The sequence below is a fragment of the Lutra lutra genome, chromosome 8 (assembly GCF_902655055.1).
Source record: "Lutra lutra chromosome 8, mLutLut1.2, whole genome shotgun sequence".
NCBI classification, from domain to species: domain Eukaryota; kingdom Metazoa; phylum Chordata; class Mammalia; order Carnivora; family Mustelidae; genus Lutra; species Lutra lutra.
In genome coordinates, this window is record NC_062285.1 from 45029723 (window position 1) to 45048147 (window position 18425).

Below are 18425 nucleotides of genomic sequence, written 5' to 3' on the forward strand. Positions count from 1 at the left end.
TTTTGTAGCATCTGGGTTTCCGATGTTCCTTAGCATGCTCTTTCCAATAAGCCACACAAAACATTTTCTAATTGCATCTAGTCCTTTGTCTGTGGCTGACTTATTTTAAATTGTGTCTATTTAAGGTATAAAATAGGGATCCAACTTTATTTTTTTCCAGGTTGTCCCATTATCATTTATTGAATAATCCATTTTTTGTCACTAATTTGAAATGCCACATTTATTTTTTGCTAATTCTGTAAATATATTTATTAACGAACCCTATGTTTCTTCACTAATCTTGCATTAATATGATAATAAAAACAATATTAATATTAAGTAGTTTCAAACAGCTATGTTTAAGCTTTGTAAGGCATTTTACTAACTTAATAGGAATAATTCCCTTTAATAATATTCTTTTTACCAATTGCTGTGGCTACTTCTGCATGCAAACATTTTTAAAATGAAAGTTAGAAAGACCTCATTTTCGGGGCGTCTGGGTGGCTCAATCATTAAGTGCCTGCCTTCAGCTCAGGTTATGATCCCAGCGTCCTGGGATCGAGGCCTGCATCAGGCTCCCTGCTTGGCGGGAAGCCTGCTTCTCCCTCTCCCACTCCCCCTGCTTGTGTTCACTCTCTCACTGTCTCTCTCTCTCTGTGTGTCAAATAAATAAAATCAAAAGAAAGAAAGGAATGAAGGAAGTAAGAGAGAGAGAGAGAGAGAAAGAAAGCCTTCATTTTATTTTATTGCAGGTTTAGTTAAGGATGAGCATACATCACACATCATTACACTATCAAGTCCTGATACCCAAGGATAAGGATTAATCCCATTTTTCTTTGATGCCCCTTAATGGTGTTTTAAGTATTTTTTGGAGCATCTCTTGTCAATTTTATTGTTTGTGATTCTATTATAAATGAAGTCCATGGTTCATTTATCATTTAACTAATTACTTATAGGTTCAAAGAGAAATTAATTTTGGAAATTATTTTCATAAGGAGATAGATTGCTGAATTACTTTATTTTTTTTTTAATTATTTCCTGGGAGATTTTCTATGGTTCTCCAAGAACATACAATGATAATTTATCTTCATTTCTAATTTTTGTGCCTCTTGTATTATTTCCCTCTCTATCTGAATGTACTTCATAACTTGAGAATGTAAGGTTAGAGGCTTAGAAAAGAGGGCTTAACATGTTCACCTTTTAAGGTCACGTGGGATAAGTGCTTTTAAAAAACCCTCCAAATTCTCAAAAGTAAAGGATATTCCAGATTGATTATCTCTGACACAAGTTCTGAAATAAGGCAGAACTGGAAGTTTAAAACTTAATCTGGAGATGAACAAACAATAAGGGGAAAGACTACTTTTTACCTAAGTAAGATGACCCATTATGAAGACAAGTCACCCATAAGACCTCATGACAGAAACGTGAAAAACACTGGTCTCCTTCAGATTGCCGAGCAGGTGTCTGTTTTACATCAGTGTTAATCCCGTTCCCTGTGTAACACTGCTCAGTAAATGATACTGTAGCAACTAGGCAGCCATCTGGAAAAATTCATGAGCATGGATCCCTACCTCACAGCTTAGACAGATACCAAATGGACTAAACCAGGGATCAAGCAACCTGTAGCCCAAAGCCAAATGCAGTTGGTGCATGTTTTTGTAAATAAAGTTTTATTAGAACACAGCCACACTTGTTCACTTACACAATGCCTGTGGCTGCTTTCACACAAGGGAGGAACTACAACAGAGACTGTATGGCCTACAACACTGAAAACATTTGTTATCTGCCCTTTTACAGAACAAGCTAGCAGACGCCTGGAACACACCAGCAGTCCTCTCATCATGAGAAATCTGAACGTATTTAGAGGACCTCCAGCTTCTCAACTGATGCCCCAACAGTACTGCCTGCAAATTTGAGGATTGCTAATCAGAAATTCTCATCTTCTCAGAGTTTTAAGACCAGCTACGTTACATTTTTTTAAATACTGAAAACCTGTCATCCTCTTCTGCAAAATACTATTATTTATTTCATTGCTGCCTTTATCTATACAAATTTACAAAATGTGCTCTGCATCAAAGGTGGAAAATTGTTCTAACTGCAGGCGGGCACAATTTCTGCAACTTGCAGAGATACTGTACATATACAGAATACATAAATACACACCACACTTGCGCATTCTGTGTATTTACGGTATCTGCAAGTTGTAGAAAGTGTAGAGTTGACGGTCACTCCATCTGAGACCAACTCTTGGTACAACATCCTCTGACGCTCAGCTGCCCAAGTTGTAAGGGGCTAGGAAGAATCTCCAGGAGACTCTGCTAGAGATTCCCTGAGCTTCCCTGCCTTCTGCCTCCCTGTGACTCAGCTCAATGACATCTCCTTTCAATGACTGTGCTGCTGCAGAAACTTTTCTGTAAGAATTTAATTTTTCCATTGTTCACTTCTCCTGCTTAACACAAAAAGGATTTATTTTTATTTTTATTTTTGTGCTCTTTCAAGGAATTAAAAAAAATCCTACTTTTAATGAAGTAGGTACAAAGGATAGACAGAGAAACAAGCCAGAGACCCTGACTCCAGAGACAATGTGAAATAGTCATGAGATGAATGAGTGGAGTGAAAGAGAGTAGTGAATGAGAGATGAAAGTAGTGAGCAAGACATGAGAGAGTAGTGTGTGAGACATGAGAGAGTAGTGAGCGAGACATGAGAGAGTAGTGAGCAAGACATGAGAGAGTAGTGTGCGAGACATGAGCGAGTAGTGAACAAGGTGAGAGAGTAAAAGAAAAAGAAGTCAAAGGTATTCAAATTGGCAAAGAAGAAGTCAAACTTTCTCTCTTTGCAGATGACATGATACTTTATGTGGAAAACCCAAAAGACTCCACCCCCAAACTACTAGAACTCATTCAGCAATTCAGTCAATGTACAAAAATCAGTTGCTTTCTTATACACTAACAATGAAAATACAGAAAGGTTAATTAGAATCGATTACATTTACTATAGCACCAAGAGCCATAAGATACCTGGGAATCAACCTAACCAAAGAGGTAAAGGATCTGCGCTCAAGGAACTACAGAAAACTCGAGAGAAATCAAAGAAGACACAAAAAGAGGGAAGGCCATTCCATGCTCAAGGATCGGAAGAATAAACATTATTAAAATGTCTGTACTGCCCAGAGCCATCTATACTTTCAATGTCATCCGGATCAAAATTCCACTGGCATTTTCTAAAGAGCTGAAGCAAACAATCCTAAAATTTGTATGAAACTGGAAGAGACCCCGAATTGCTAAGGAAATGTTGAAAAGGAAAAACAAAACTGGGGGCATCCCATTGCCTGATTTCAAACTTTACTACAAAGCTGTGAGCACCAAGACAGCATGGTACTGGTATTCTATTTTAATTACACTGTCACACTTGGGTATTATTTCTGCTTAAGCAGTAAACTATCAAGAACTTATTTTAAAAAAGTAAAACAATTTATATTTACCAACATATTTATCATTTTTTGCAGTCTTCATTTTTTAATCATTTTTTAAAATTTATTTTCAGCATAACAGAGCACTGCGTGTGGCAGTCTTCATTTTTTAATGATTTTTAATGATTTGTTCTGCCTGTCTGGTAAAAGACATTGTCTTTGAAGAGATAAGAGCTGTTGTTTGCAAAATGACTCACTCAGTGAATTTATTTTTATTCTTCTTATTCCTTCATTGAATATTCTCAAATTGGGATTATCTATCAAGTATCTATTATATAGGCAAAACGAACAGCATTTGCAAATACGAATACCAGTTGTTCTCACCTGAAGACTATTTTCCAGGGAACATTTGCTAAAATCCCAAGGTTTGTGGGGTTTTTTGGGTTGTTGTGAAAACTAGGTGGGATGGGTGTGGTACTGGCATCAGTGGGCAGAGAACACGCAGGCTGCCAAACACCTTGCAGAGCATAGGTCAGTCCCCTACAATGAAGAAGAATCTGGCCCAAGATGTAAATAGTGTGGCGGGTGAGAGAGACTGATGCTGGTGCGTGAAGCACCACGGCTCGTTCCGCAATCTGTGTCTGTGGCTGGAACGAAGCGCACCGTGTTTGTGAGAGAGACCAGCCCAGGATCCTGGGGGTCAGAAGTCAGACAGACCAGGGTCCCACGTGCACTGCAGCAGGGTCTGGAGCTCGCCGACAGAAAGCGCTAGGCGCATTAACTGAGGACTATCACTAACAACACAGTGTTAGAAGGCTGCCTGGTGGTCCCAGAGCTGGACGGCAGAGCAATGGGGCAGCAGCCACAGTTGAGATAAGAAACGCACGGGCTTTAAGGGAGACCAATGACGTAACGACCATGTGGATGGGGGAGATGAGCCCAGGTTTCAGCCTTGACAGCTGGGAGAGGCCGCCGCTCCGTGAGGTCGGGAGCGCGGGCAAGGGGCTGAGCCTGGGACCCCCGGGAGCCTACAAGGTTAGTGTCCAGGAGGCGGCGGCCGGGCACTCAGCGGGGCTGGGCCTCAACGCGCTGGAACATCAGGTGGCACAAGTTGGGGCTACCGGGACGCCAGGGAGGTGGGACGACAGGAGTGCCCCGATACGGGGAAGGAACCAGGCACCCTCGCGGGAGCGGACAGCAGAAGATCCGGCACTAGCGCCATCCAACACCGGCCCGGGACGTCCATGCTCCCAAGGGACCCAGGCCCGCGGTCCCAGCCTCCAAGCAGCCAGGCTGCACGTGCTTCGCCCCCGCAGCTCGCCCCTGCAGTCCGCCCCCGCAGCCCATAGCTTACCACCCCTCACGGTCTGATGATCCCGGCTCTCGGCCCTGTCGGCCAGCAGAGGGCATCTTGGGCGGGGGCCGGCACCCCACATGGGACAGGTCGAGGCCAACTGCCACCCACGCTCGAGGGTACCGCTGGGACACACGCCGCGCCTCCCACGTGTACCCTCCACTACCGCGTCGAGCGACGCCGCGCTGAGCCTCATGGGAGCTCAGCGCACAGCACTCTGGGATAGACCCGTTGGAGTCTTGTGTGCCGGCGCACCCCGGGAAGCTGTCTCCGGCGGTGAGGGCGGGGTGTGGTGCAGTGGGAGTGGACGCCTTCTCCTGCCGGGGTGGTGAAGCTGGGGCTGCGGGGGTGCAGGGGGGGCCTCCGTGACCTGCGGGGCCGCGAGCGACTGTTGGCCGCCAGGGAGGGGTGGAAGGCAGGGGCGCGTCTGTGGGTGGCGCGGCTGGGGCGGCAGCTGGTTCGGAGCATGGCGGAGGGCGCTGCTTGCAGGGGGCGAGAGGGACGCGGGGCGAGCCACGGGCACGTGCAGGCGTCGGTGCAGAGAAGACGCTTCATTCTTGCCCAGCTGTTTGCAGGCCGGCTATCGCAGGCTCCAGCACTGTGGCGTGCTGCGGAGTGCAGAGCCGGCGCGGGTCCTGGGAGGGCGACTCTGGGGCCTGACCTGTCCTGAGCAGACACCGCAGTGCGGCTGCCACTGGAACCCCCGCGGGACACCCGGTGGGACATGCGAGCAGATGCCCCAGGAGACAACGCGGGCCCACGGGCGCAAGAGAACACCGGCCGCCACGCACCATCGTGGACATGTGGTTGGAGCGCGAGTCAGGGCCGCACTGCTTGCAGCCGGACCACGGGGAACGCTGCTGGGGACTCCGCACGAGGTGAGGAAGCGGGCGCGTCTGGTCCGGCGCTGCACCCCGTATCGACGGCGCCCTTGTTATTGTTACGACAGTCAGGACGGGACAGCGGGGTGCGCGCCCGCGGGTGCTTGTGGGAGGAAATGTGACACACGCACACGCACGGAGACACTGACGTAACAGCCGGTGGTACAGAAGAGGCAATGCGTGCTGTGCGTGAGCGCGTGCATGTGTGCCTGACCGCATGCGTGACCGCGCTGACGGGGCCCGCCGCCATGACCCCGAGTGACCGCAGTGCGACAGGGACAGACACGGATGCCGTCGGAGTGGACTTCCGCACGCTCCAAGCTCGCCCCGATCACCAGCACCGCCGCAGCCGAAAACTGCTCTGGGGCAGGGAACGGTTGGGGTGCGGGTGGGCCTCGAGGCAGGGGCGGGGGAGGGGCAGGAGAAATGGGCGAACTGCCTTGTTGGTTTTGTGTAGTTATGTTTACATAACTAAACTGGGGGCCGAAGTCAGCGTCCTCGCTGGGATTCAGGAGGTCAAACATGACCAGACTGAAACCCTCCTTCTGGCCCCCTCAGCCTTGGGCCAACTTCCTGCTCCGGGAACCCTCCAAGAGTTTGTCTCCGTCCTGACCTCTGCAGCACATCCTTTCCTCAGAAAACCACCTCGCCCCAACCTTCCCCGCTTAGGAGCGTTGCCCCCATGTTGACAGCAGCTCTAGCTGCAACCTTTTCATTACCTTTGCTGCCCCTTCTGACTCCCAGTGCTCACGCCATACTCACTGGCGCTGCCCCCAGCCTGGCTTTGTTTTCTCTGTAGAAGTGACAGCTGACATCCCCTGTGCTCTACTGATGCATTGGCTTCCCTGTCTCTGTGCTGGAGAGGATTTTGTTTTCGACCTCCCTGTGTTGGCTGGGCACAGAGTCTCTCTGCTCTCTTTCCAGCTCCACTCATCCTCAATAGATTGCTTTCTGGGGCACCTGGGTGCCTCAGTCGGTGAAGCATCTGCCTTTGGCTGGAGTCATGTTCTTGAGGTCCTGGGATTGCGCTCCACTCAGCAGGGAACCTGCTTCTCCTTCTCCCTTCGCCTCTCTCCCCCCAGGTGGTTGTTGCTCTAGCTCTCTATCAAGTAAGTAAATAAAACCTTTAAAAAAAGAGAGAGAGAAAAGATTGCTATTCGTGTGCTATCTAGCACAACAATGTGTTTGCCTGGTCGGCCCTGTGGCTGGATCCTGAGATTCCTAAACCTGAAATCATTTTTGCAGCCAGTGTAGACTCGAGGGGGACCTGGTGCACTGCCTCTGATGGTTGGTCTCTAGTCAAGCAGGTAGTACTTGTAAACAGACTTTTTGAAATGCTACGGCGTATGAAGAATGCGGGCAGCCCCTGCCTTCGAAGACAGGAGGCAGTGAGGATTGTAGGTCTAATAACATCATCTCTGACATAATATTTTAGCCTTAAAGATCTCCTTTTAGCTATTGTTTTCTTGTCACCCAAATGTGTTTTTATTTCTTGTACTTGAAGGAATAGCGGCGGTGGCTGCTTCGGCTCTCTTTAGATTGGTGGGACACATCCACACCGCAGAAATATGAAACAGGACAGCCTGAGCAGGCAGGAATTCACTATGTATTCAGCAAAGTCACATTTGGAATGGCTAGAGGTGTACATAGTATACGCCATGCTTCATGGCAGGTGAGATACCCAAATGGTAGAAGATCATAAATCACTGGGTGAAATTACTTTGCACAGATTAATCAGATTACATTTCTTTTCCTTTTTGCTTTGTTATATGTTAGTGGTTAAGAGCTATTTCATCCTTTTCTGTGTAACCTAGTTAATACTCTTTTAAAAACCTGTCAGAATTTAACCTCAGGAAAAGGAACATTTTAGCCTCCCCCGCCCCTGCCTTGAGGCCCACCTGCATCCCAGTCTGTAAAGATTCTCACATCACAAAATGCTAAAATGTATTTTATGTGTGCTACACATGTAAATATCCTGGTTCTGTGTCTTTGCTTATGAATTACATGTATTGCTTTAATGGTTGTTAATATTGATAACATTTTTTAAGTAGCCTCCACAGAGCTCAGACTCATAGCACTGGAATCAAGACCTGAGCTGAGATCAAGTGTCAGACACTTAACCTACTGAGCCACCCAGGCAATGCAGGTTGTGAATGATTTTTTTAAAAAACCTCTATCTTTAAGGTGGTAAAGTTCATTTTGGGCTGCTATGTAATGAAGCCACTTGGCCACTAGGTGGAGGTGTTGTACAGCACGGAGCACACTGCCCTTCTGCAGAGACTTTTCATTATTCTTTTTAAAATATTTTATTTTTTTAAGTAAACTCTACACACAATGTGAAGCTTGAACTCACAGCCCTGAGATCAAGAGTCTCACGCTCATCCGACTTAGCCAGCTGGGCACCCAGAGACTTTTACTGTTTAATACAAAAAATCAAATGGAGAAGTTCTGTGGAAGTGGACTTTTTTGAATACGTCCATATTAAAGTTTCAAAGCACTAAATATGATCAAAACTTTCAGGACAAAAATTGTAAAGATAATTATCCTGGTAGTGTTATTCTTCATTTTCCTCTTTTTTGAGGGTTTGTTCATTTTTCTTTCACATACTTTCAGTTTAAAATTCTATGTATAGTATATAAAAGGAAAATGCAGCACTATCTAAAAGAGCACACATACATACACCTAGACACATAAATACATAGTTTTTACTGTAGTATTTACAAGGGGAAATCAATGACCTCTTTTGTCATGAAAGAACGTTTGATCTTTTCATATATATTTCTCTCTTTCTCGGCAACTAGAAAAGTAGCAACAAAGTTTAAATTTCTTTTTTAATATTTAGACAATGGCTGTTTACAAAATTGATAACTTAGACTGTCAGGAAACATTGCATGTCAGAATGGCTTTTGAAGGTTCTGGTGTGTTTATATTGCTCTGCTGTGATACAGAATTCAAAAGGCCTTTGCTCTGAATGCATTTTATTTGTCACCATTTACTCATTACTTTTGTTTTAAGACAACCACAGAAAATCAAACACATTTTTTGGTGTGTTTATCTTTAAGGAAAGCATTGTCCTCTGTGATGCACCTGTGGGAATTCAATGTCTTTGTTTTACTTATTATATATTGAAGTTGCCAACTAGCATCAGGTTCTCAGGTGCTCCTTCTCTGAACAGGGAATGAATTTTGGGGACCATTAGCATCATTGTTATGAGACGTGTCTGGGGCCAGTTCAGTTCATGCAGGGAAAAGGCATGTCCTGGGGAGCTCTTACTGGGGGTGTTCTGAGTGGTCCTGCAGATGTCAATGCCCCCCAGGCTTGGAAGGAGTTACTTAGAGTGCTGGAGTGCTCAGTCCAACCTGGCAGCTCATTTATTCATTCATTCATCAGCACAGGAGTGCCTGTGTGTATCATGTCTTCTGTACATAGATGAGGGGAGCAGGCAAGGGTGTGGACAGAGAACAAGGAAAGAATGCCCAGGACTGTGTGCGGTAGGAAGCACGTGCTCAGGAGTTGGAGGGAGTTGTGACATTCCAGGAGGCAAGAAGTAAACCAGGAGGGTTTGTGGCACAGAGAGAGCTTTAAGGAGGTGTGAGCTGTCACAATTGTCCCCCGGTGCTGAGAGTTGGTACAGTGGTGCCTGAGATCTACTGGGAATGACAATGACAAGATGGTTTGGGAGATCATCGGGAGGGCTTTGGTGGCATGAGGGACCTGGAAGTCCAATAGGGTGAGTGGGAGATGGGGAAATGAAGAATCCATGCCCCTTTGCCTATGAGTAGTGGGAGAGAGGTGGGCAATGCCACAGGAGGGTAATGCAGGTTAGAGCAGGAAAGTACCTGAATCAGAGATGCCCACACTCTGGAGGAAAGCCCCCCAGCCTGCACCCTCCACATATCACCCAGAGCCAGCCTCCTCTTATCCAAACCACATCCAAGTCCAGGGAAGAGGGTTTTCATCTGGACTCAGGAGATAGACACCAGCTCTCCAGCAGTCATGGTTCCACTCCACAAACATGAGCAGGTATCTAAGAGATACCAACACATGAAGAAAGCCAGAGAGGAGTCACTGTGGAAAACAGAAGAAAATGACACTAATCCAAAGAAGGCAAGGGTGGAGATAGACCTGATCCAAGCTATTGTGGGTGTACTGGATACAGCTATACCTGAAGCCTGATCTCGAGCATTTGGATTACACAAGCCAAGATGCCTCTCTTGCTATAGCAGGAAAAACAAACATTAACTCTGATGCCATTATTTCTCCTGAAAATTATTTACAACACAAAGAAATGAGACAACTAGGCAGAAGAGTAAATTAAGTTTACGACAGTGTCAGAGTCTTCAGTCTTTGCTTTATGAGCAATTTAATAAGTTCTTAGCATCAATGATGACCTGGTTCTCATAATCCTCTCCAAAGAAATCGGTCCACTGTAAGTCTGCTACCAAGTGTTGTCTTGTGGATTAATTCATTATCCCCTGTTTTGCTTTTCCTTAAAACTTCACCCATTAATAAACTGTTTTCTGTTTCAGTCTGTATTGTTGCATTTTGTCTGTATGGCTCCTAACACTTTGCATGCAAAAGCTGCCTTTCTCCCACTTCCATTTTCCATGCCTTAGATAATGTTGTAGGGCTGTTCTTAATGAGGAAAGTGGTTTGAGAACTGTCTTCCCTTGTTTCTGTGGACACGAAATGCCAGATCTTCTAAGGACTTTGTATCTGCCGTCAACTCTGTGTTCCTGGTATATTATATTTTCCATCGTTAGCTCTGAGATTCCAAACCCCACAGGGTTCAAGGAGAGAGCAGAAATCCCCTGAGGAGCTACCATGTGAGGAGGCATCTCCTTTCTCTTTCAGAGCAGCCCACATTTGTTTATTTAACTTCCCTTGAAATGATGCTACCTTTCCCTTATGGGAATAACAATCTTATGGCTCACTGTCCACTCACAAATCATCTGAGGGATATAGGTTGTGAATTTGGATCTAGTGCTGAATTTCAAAAGATGAAGTTTCTATGAGGGCTTTAAATTTTATTATTTTTTCTTTTTTCACTAGTTTTTGGAAGCCTGTCTGGGCAAAACCGTCACTGAATTAGGTCAAAGAGAAGACCAAGGTTGGAAAAGGGAATGGTGAAGTTTTACCTTCAAAAAGCTGGGGGCTGTGCCGGCTGAGTGCACCGTGAAGGGAAAGGGGCCATCCTGACCCAGCCGTGCCCCCCCACACCTGATCTGGCCCTTTGATCACCTATGGTTTGTACCCCAACTCAAGACGCTTTTGCTTGTTTATTTAAATTCTCAAGTTCATAAAAAGGATGAGCTTTCTAAGTAACACAAGAAGGGCTCCAAGCCCCACAGGTGTGACGTGATGGTGAATTTTCCTTCCTTCTGTCTAAGAGTTAAGAACTCCCCATATTGTTCAGTTGGTGTTACCACAGACACCTCCCTGTCCCCCAGAAAAGGAGGGGCTGGATCTGATCTGGAGCTCTTCCAGAAGCTTCCACGCCATTAGAGTAATCTGTCCAGATTATGATTAAATTGCTCTGAGTGGATGTTTCTCACTATAAAACTAAACAGCATGGAATGGGCCAGTAGCTTGGTCAGAACTTGCCACCAAATGGAAAAGGAATTGAGAGAGCCCTCCGTGCAGAGATGGTTTCTCCCCCACTTTCCTCTGCCCCTGTCTGACAGGGTGACTTTCCTAGCTGCGCTATAAAGTTTTACCCCCCAGCGAGGAGCAAACAGCTATTTCAAAGTACAGCACAGACTGGTTATGGCTTATTAAATAATGCGTTTCAAAGGACCAGAGGTTAGATCTTGAAGCATGCCAAGGCAAGATAAGGAGAGATCGTAGAATCTTAGTGCTGAATGGTCCCTGTGGTCCCTGTGTTTGAATCCCCCATGTGCTCTTTCATGCACGTGGGGTGAGCCCTACACAGGTTCCCCCAGGGCTCCTTGATCCACATGGACAAGCCCCATGCAGCTGTCCCCAGCCGTGCTCTCAGAACGGGAGGGGCAAGTGGTACCTTTGCCCTTTAGGAAGGAGAAAGCTCTCATCTCTCTGCATCTCACCTAAGGGGCAAGCCCACATCACATGCAGGACAGCTCCTTTTGGTGGCTCCCAGTGGGCAGGTGGCCCTGGGCTCCAAGCCACACTGTAGCTTGTGGCTTGGAACAGCGGCTTGGAAACTGCCACACCCACAGGTCTGGCGCGGGTGTGCTATCCGGGCTCAGGACACAAAGATGACTAAGGAAACCTACTCCTCACATCTGAAATCCAGGAACTGCTCCTTCCAGCCTCCATGTGGCCCCAGGGAGTCGGAAGCCAGGAGCGGCTCTGACTCTGTGGAACCCTAACACTCTGCTTCTTTCTAGGGTTTGCTTCCTCAGGTCACACTGGAGGGATGCATGTAGCAGGTTCTTTGTGGGAAAGCATCAGAAGAACAGCCTGAATGGCTCGGGTTAAGGACGGTTTTCATGGCCCTTGCAGATTTGAAGGCAGGTGGGAGGTGGGCCATGCTTTGTGTGGCTGAACTCACAGGTGCTTCTGCCTTTTATTCATGTTTCCTAAAAAACAAAACAAAGACAAACAACAAGCCACACACAAAACACCCCCAAAAAACAACAAAGTGAGGACAGTAAATCCAGGAGGTGGAATTAGAAGCCTCATACGATGTCCTAGGGATTTTTATTTCATTTGCTGTGTCTCAGGCAAGGAAAGGTCAATCAGCTCTGAGCTGCTGTGCTCGTCATCTTAGAACCTGGTCACCAGTGAACACCTGTCTGGCCGTCCTGAACACTGCAACTTCCCCAACATGATGCAGGCGGCAGAGTGGGGGGCTCACTGTGTACAAGCAGAACTTCAGCCCTTATATCTGGGTCCAGCCTCTTGGGGGGGCCCCCTGTCCCTGAGGATTCCCGGTATCTGAGTGTTCCCACTGGCCACTCATATCCAGGCCTATAAGCCTTGGTCAGCTCTAAAACGGGTCGACTTCGGGTCAGATGTGACTTTAAATCAAGTCAGAAGGCAGCATTCTCATAATTATTTGCAAAAATGTCTCTAGTTTCTGCAGATTCCTTCCATCCTGCCTCCACAGCAACCTGTCCTAGGCCCAGGATTTGCTGAAGTGGTTTTTAAAACCCTGCTTTTCTTTCTTTAAGCTTCTAATGCCCTCCTGCAGTATGCATAGGGAGAATATCAAAAATTCTAAACTGGATTGCTTTGCACATTTATAATGCTACCAACTTTCTCGGCCAAACAAAGTTGCAGATTTTGAAATCAGGGCTTAAAAATTCAGACACATTTTTAAATTTTAATTGAGACAGAAATGAAAACAAATTGTAGGAAGTGTAATAAAAAAATTTTTGCCACCCTGTATCACTTTAAGCTTGAACCTTTCCATAGTGACCCTAATAATCAATTATGCATTGATATAGCTAGGTCTTCTACTAGAAAAATCAGAAAAAAATAGAAAAAGGAGAAGTTTGAGTCTTTGGGGGGAAATCTGAAGGAAATGGAAGCTTTGAGTGACATCAGAGGGGAATGACCTGTAGCAGCTGCTGGAGAATGGTACAAATGACCCGGATATGGAAAGTGCTGGGATTTGCCGAACAGAGGAGGCCGCCTTCTAAGCACCACTGTGGGACACTGCCACTCCTTTGATTTGACAAATTGCCCTATTCATCCAGGGGGGATTTCTCTAGACTCACATTCTGTTTTGGGTTGCATCGTGTGCCCGCCATCAAATTCATGTGCTGAAGTCCTAACCCCCGGTTACTCAGAGGGTGACCTTATTCAGAGAGGGTCTTCACACAGGGAACTGGTTGTTTTGAGGGCATTGGGCTGGGCTGTAATCCAGTAGGACTGGTGTCCTTAGAGAGGGTGAGATTTGGACACAGACCCAAGGAGGGAAGACACAGAGAAGACAGCCGTCTACAGGCCAGAGACAAGACTGGAACAGATCCTTCCCTCATGGACCCTGGAAGGAATCAAATCTGTCTCAACTGGATTTTAGACTTTTGGTCTCTACTGAAACCTCCCGGTCGGTGTTGCTTTGCTGCCATGGCCAGCCTGAGCAGACCCAGGCTGGTCCTATTGTGATAGGGCGGTAGAACCAGGCTAAAGAGCTTGGAGGGGACTCGGGCTCTGTTTAGACCAGAACTATGCAAGAAGGGCACAGTGCTGGCCTCAGAGCTTTTTACCTTCTATTTTACCTTCTCTTTGTGGTCCTAATCTTTAAAATCTGGTGTGTGTGATTTACATGGACAGAGCGTCTAAGTGGTCAATAGAAGGTAGGGTTGTTTTGATCAGTGAAAATTGCTCTGGGAGGTGCTAGAGGAAGACAGTTTCTCCTTGCACTATCCTGGCTCCTCTTTAGTGATTTCAGCATTTTCTGTAGAATCATCTGATCCTCCTTTGGCTCTGATAGAGGTTAAGTATAATCCTTCCTGACAGAGATGTGAAACTGGTGGGACCCATCACTAGATGTTCAAAGCACTGGCTCCTAAGGACCCTTGGCGGTGAAGAAACATTCCTTTCTCTTCATTACCCTATTCAAACGAATGCACAGATCTGTTGATGGTTTGGTCATGATTTTGCTTATCTTTGAGCAGAACTGTAGAGTGTTTGCTGAAGGTCATACTAGAAAATTATAATTAATTTCTTTCTTCTGGGAATCTTTACCTATGGTTTTATTCCTTTTAAATTCCTGTGGTTTTGGGCACCTGGGTGGCTCAGTGGGTTAAACCACTGCCTTTGGCTCAGATCATGGTCTCAGGGTCCTGGGATCGAGTCCTGCATCGGGCTTTCTGCTCAGCAGGGAGCCTGCTTCTCTCTCTCTCTCTCTCTCTGCCTGCCTCTCTGCCTACTTGTGATCTCTCTCTGTCAAATAAATAAAATCTTAAAAAAAAATTCCTGTGGTTTTAAGAGCAGTACGTTCTGGCCAAGCGAGTTTGGCTAATAAGTGAGTGGCCTGGAAAGCACTCGTTTCCTCATGCGGGGGCGGGTCTGAGTTCCCCTCTGGTTCCTTTAAAAAGAGATTTACCATGTGACAGCTTTTGAAGTCGCACTTTCTGTCATTAAGGAGGAACGTAGGAAGACCGATTGCCACGGTGTCACAACAGACACCATTCAGATGGTTCTCTTTGAAAAGCTCCAACACCTTAAGATTAATGCCTGTTTGTCTTCAAGAGGAGAAGGAGGAGAAAACAGGATGTGTAATCTCAATTCCTGAGGATGCATTAGTAACTCCTTCAGGAGAGTCGTTCAGTCAGTCAGCAAGCATTTAGGAAAGAATCTGGGTCAGCCAGGATGGACCCATCGTGCGAGGTTCAGAGGTGGATGGAGCCCCTGTCTGGATGCCTCCGGACTTCTCTCCTCTGGCGGGCGGGCTTGACTCATGAATGAAAACCCTCCAGATCACCTTAAGCTCTACGTGCCATTCTCAGGAAGCCGTGTTCCTGCTAGGCATTTCATCTTATAAAATTCAAAATGAAAAACTCAAATTTGTTGGGACAGCGATTGTCCCACCAGTGACATGGTGGACTTTTACCAAAGGGGATTAAAGACTCGCCACACATTTATTCGAGAAAAAGGAGCTGGGTGGGCTGAGCATGTATTAAGTGATGTTGGACTTCATTGTCATTATTCTTCGGCTTTCTACCCGCTTTCAGTGCTGCGCGAGCTGCCCCTGGGAATCCCACCTTGTGGAAAGGGTTTTAAAAAAGTCTCTTCTTTAACCCTCTTTGTGGAAGTTCGGGGATGCATGGCTTGAAAGGGCACAGTGAAGAGACGAATATGTCTCTGGTCGGGAAGTGTTTCTACAGCCACTTCTGCCCTTTCCCTTACATTGAAGGAGGTGAAGGCAGAATATCTTAGCCCTGAGGTATGCATCTATCCCAGTCCCTGAATGGTTAGAATCAGGAGCACGCATGGGGAATGTTCCCTTGCGTTCACACTCTGGTGGATCACCTTGAACCTGCCCCCCACCCTGCAGATTATCTCCCGCAGGCAGCAGAAACTCTCTGTCTCTCCTCTTGGGAAACAAACCCGTCCTCATTTTACCTTTACAAGCCATATTAGTGCCCGGCTGCTGCTGTAACACACCACAAACTCAGGGACTTGCAACAACCCCAGTTTCTTCTCCTAAGGCTGGAGGTCAGGGCTTCCAAACTCCTGGGAGGGCTTCAGGCTAATCTGTTTCTTGCCCATTCGCATCTCCAAGAGCCTGCCTGGACCGTGGTCCCCTTCTCTGTCTTCTGAGACAGCACCATAGCTCCTTCAAGCCATTTCCTCTGTCCGTCTGTCTCTGGCTGTGGTCAGCTCCCCCCATCTCCCTCTTACAAGGACCCCAGTGACTACACTGGGCCCATCGAATTGCAGTAGGATAACCTTCCCACAAGGTCACTAACTGACTCACATTGTACAGCATCTTTTTGGCTCCCTAAGGCAGCAAATTCCCGGGTTCCAGGGTTGGGGACATCTTTGGGGTCAGTATTCAGCCATACAAACTCCCAGAGCCTGTGCACTTCGACAGACTTGGGTCTCACCATGGCCTGATATGGTCATGTCCTCAACCTCCCTGCTCCCAGCAGGGAGAGTAGTTTGGGCCTTGTGGACACGTGTGGACACATGTGAGCACAGGCCCTTTGCTGTCTGTCTGCCTCCTTGGCATCTGCCTAGAGGGAAAACATGGGTATGGGGGCTTCATGTTTTGGGCTGAAACTTAACAGCAAGCTTATAATTAGAAACATTAATTTAAAATGTTTTTATTGTCTTGTTGAGATAGTAATGGAAAACTCTGTGAGTCTCTGTGGAGAACAGGATGCAGGTGAAGGAATCATCTGCACCAGACACGGAGAGTCCTGCTTCATGGAGTTTGCCTCTTTGAGACATAAGCGGTCATTTCCAAGCATATCAAAATGAGGATTGCTGTGAACTGATAACACTTGCTCGTGCTGGATTTCTGTGTCCATGTGATGTGTTCAGCTCTTGCAGAGGAAGACAAAGCTGGACAGTAGGTTGTCCAGAAGAGGGGGCCAAAGTCTTTAAAAAATGCCAGGAGCTCCATACTGATTCCAGGCCACAACAGGGAGGGTCCTGTGCTGGCTAATCGAGCATGTGACTCCCTACTTCTCCTGGGTGCCCGCTGCTGTCATGCTGGGTGCTCAGCTCAGTTCCACGTGCCTTCCTGGGAACCCACAATGTAAGACCCGGGGGCCCTGGGACCTCACACCTCCCCATGTAAGGACCCCCAGACCCACCAGGAAAGACTAAATTATGAATACCTGCTTTGTTTTCTGCTTTGTCTTTGGTTTTGGTTAATCGTAAATGGAATCCCATACACTTGGAAAATCCACCACAGATTTTAACAGGGTCCAGAGCTAAAACTCCCCTTCTCTCCCCACAGACATAAACACTAGTACCGGTTTGCTCCATAGACTTCTAAACATGACTATCTTTACTCCTTGCTTGCATGGCACCATTCTCCACTAGTTTGGAATGCAAGCCCCGTGCCAATGAGGGCTTTGGCTGTGAGTACATGGAATACTGGGAAGGAGACATGGGTCCAGACACCGAGGGGAAAGAAGAAGAAAAGAAATGAACCCCAGTTGGGTAGAGGGTTGGCAAAACCCTCTGTCCTTCAAGGTCACACTTGACCTCATGCTGACTCTCTAGTGCTAAGGGGGGCTATCAGCGGTGATATCAGGCAACAGTGACCCTGTTGGCAAGTTGCATGTGCAGCCATCTCTGAGGGGGCTGGGTTGGAAAATCAACAAACTACCACCACAGCTCATGCACCTGTTAGGGGCTGAGTTGTGTTCCCTTCTCCAGAATTCATACATTCAGTCCCAGCCCCTGGTACATATCATGCATTTGATGCGGGGATGAAGTTAAAACAAGGTCGCAGAGGGGGCCCAAATCCCATCTGACTGGTGTCTGTATAAGAGGAAGAGATCAGGACATAGATGCGCACAGAGAGGACCCTGTGAGGGCCCAGGGAGAACACGGCTGCCTACATGCAGAGGAAAGAGACCTCAGGAAACCAGTCCTGCCGACACCTTGATCTCGGACTTCCAGCCTCCGGACTGCGAGGAAACGACTGTCTGGTGCTGAAGCTGCAGGGTCTATGGGGTTTTGTGCTGGCTGCCCTAGCCAACCAGAACGGCATCTGTTTCCAGGATCCCAGTCCTTGCTCTGAAGGATGTGTCCGTGTAACTGTGTGCAGGTCCCGCACGCCCCAGGATGCTAGTGGCTTCTCCGGACAGGTGAGCCCCAGCAGTCTCCGGATCTCACTTGCTCTGGGAGGTTGGTGTGTAGGGTGGTGTTGGGACGCCCCAGGCTCTGGCCTAGCTTCTCCGCCTCCAGCTCAAGGCCAGGGAAAGGTCTAGTTTCTGGATCCCAAGGTGTTGAGAGCCAGGTGTTTTGGGGTCCCTTTTCCCAGCCAAAGAGCAGAAGGACCTTGCATCTGTGACCCGAGAAACACAGGCTGCCTCTCGGTTTCTGTGGGAGTTAATTGCCTCCCATCCCATGTCATGTGTCTCATGTCAGACAGCAGAGATTCCCGGATGACGGAGCATGTCTCCCGCAGTCAGAACCTCGGTGGGTGCATCTTGGCCGCCCCTTGCATCCCTCTGCAGCTTCCAGCAGGCGGGGCTCCCACAGCTCCGTGCATAGCCCCACAGAGCCTCAACCCCTGGCCGAGCAGGGCACCATGGCAGGTGGACGGGGCTTCCAACAGACAGGTGAAGAGAAGTCCATCCTGGCTTCATCTCCTGCTGGCTCTGCCCACCAGCCGGGTGTCATTTG